The sequence below is a fragment of the Equus quagga genome, chromosome 10, assembly GCF_021613505.1.
Source record: "Equus quagga isolate Etosha38 chromosome 10, UCLA_HA_Equagga_1.0, whole genome shotgun sequence".
Classification (NCBI taxonomy): domain Eukaryota; kingdom Metazoa; phylum Chordata; class Mammalia; order Perissodactyla; family Equidae; genus Equus; species Equus quagga.
In genome coordinates, this window is record NC_060276.1 from 89,589,211 (window position 1) to 89,590,831 (window position 1,621).

Below are 1,621 nucleotides of genomic sequence, written 5' to 3' on the forward strand. Positions count from 1 at the left end.
GCCCGCCGGGCGGCCCCCCCCGCCGGGAGGGGGGGCAAGGGGCAAACGAAAAAAAAAAAAAAAAGAAGACTCGGCCAGTGGCGGCGGCGGTAGCAACGGCGGCAGCAGCAGTGGCGGCGGCGGCAGCAGCGCGGCGGCGCAGACTCCCACTAGCCCCAGCACCGCCCAAAGCCCCGAGGCGCCCCGCCCCCGGCAGGCCCCGCCCCCCGGGCCCGCCTCCCGGCCCTCCTCCCCTTGCCCACCCTCCCGGCGCTCAGCTGCTCCTGCAGCTTGCGCCCGCTTCGCCCCCTCCGCCCAGGGCTGTCGAGCCAGAGAGTGGCGCGTGCCGCTGGGGGAGTCGGGCCTGGCGAGACGCCTGGAACCCGGAGAGCTGGGGTGGGGGAAGGGAAGACAATGCGGTAAAGAATGTTCATGCAGTTCCGCTTCTTCCAGCCGGCCCTCCAGGGTCGCGCTACGGCCAGGAACTCTGTACCATACCCCTCGGCCCCGGAGCAGTGTCAGGGCAGGGGTGGCATGAGGACGGGCAAGGGTGGGGGAAGGGAGGCCCGAAAGGATCTGGCATACCACACCAGAGAAGGAGCCGGGAGGTCGGGACTGGCAGGGTGTGTGGCTAGGACAGGGTTAACAGCGCGAGCCACAGCTGCGTCGCTCAGAGTTTGACTTGGGCCGCTTGTTTTTGTTCCATTGTGAACCGTGGCCCCGCCGCCGAGTGCCCGGATGATGACGTCACCAGCCTCCCCCTTTTCCGGGATTGGGGGGAGGGGTAGCGGAAAGACGAGATCTGGAGCCCATGCGCGGGGCGGTCGCACCCACGGTGCCTGGGGGTCCTGGCAGCACTGCTGACCCGCGTCACGTGGCCCCTGGGCCGGCCAGGCCCACGGGGCGGGGACGTTGGGGGCGGTCGCAGTACAAGGTCCCGAGAGCGTGGCCACCTGCTCCGCGCCGATAGAGGGAAGGTGTGGCTATCTACTGCGGCGGGAAGGGGGCAGAGTTAGGAGTGGGGGCCTTCCCCCCACCCTAGGAAGCAGGTGCTCTGAGAAACTCATTCACATGATCCTGCAGCAGCAGTACCTGAATGTACTTGGGCTTCCGCACAGCCCGACTGTGATCGACCATAGGTGCCCTTAAAACAAAACAACAAAGAAAAAACTACAAAGTGCCACGGACTGCATAGCGACTAAGCAGTACTAAATGTAGCAAGATCAGCCTCTTTTGCCAAATCATCGGCCCGATTCAGTTAGAACCCGGAAGGGCCTTGTGAACCCATGACATTCACTATGTCATGGACTATTTTCTACATGTTTATATTCCAAAGTGAAGGTTAACAGGCTAATCTCAAATAGATGGAGGGCTTGGAACAATTCTGTACAGTCCCTCGGATGCCCAAATGAAGAGAAAAGAAATGCAGTTCTTAATTTACCACCGATTTCCTTTTGATTTAAAAATGCTTGTGGACATCAACTTGTATGCAAAATCATAGCAAAATCCTATAAAATAAGGTTATTTTGTATAGAACAGTTGGATTTAGTTATAATTATGTGAATTTGTAATAAAGGGTTCTTAAAGTGGAATGTAAGCTAATTTAGGGTGACAGAACAAAACATTACTAGTATCTTAAACT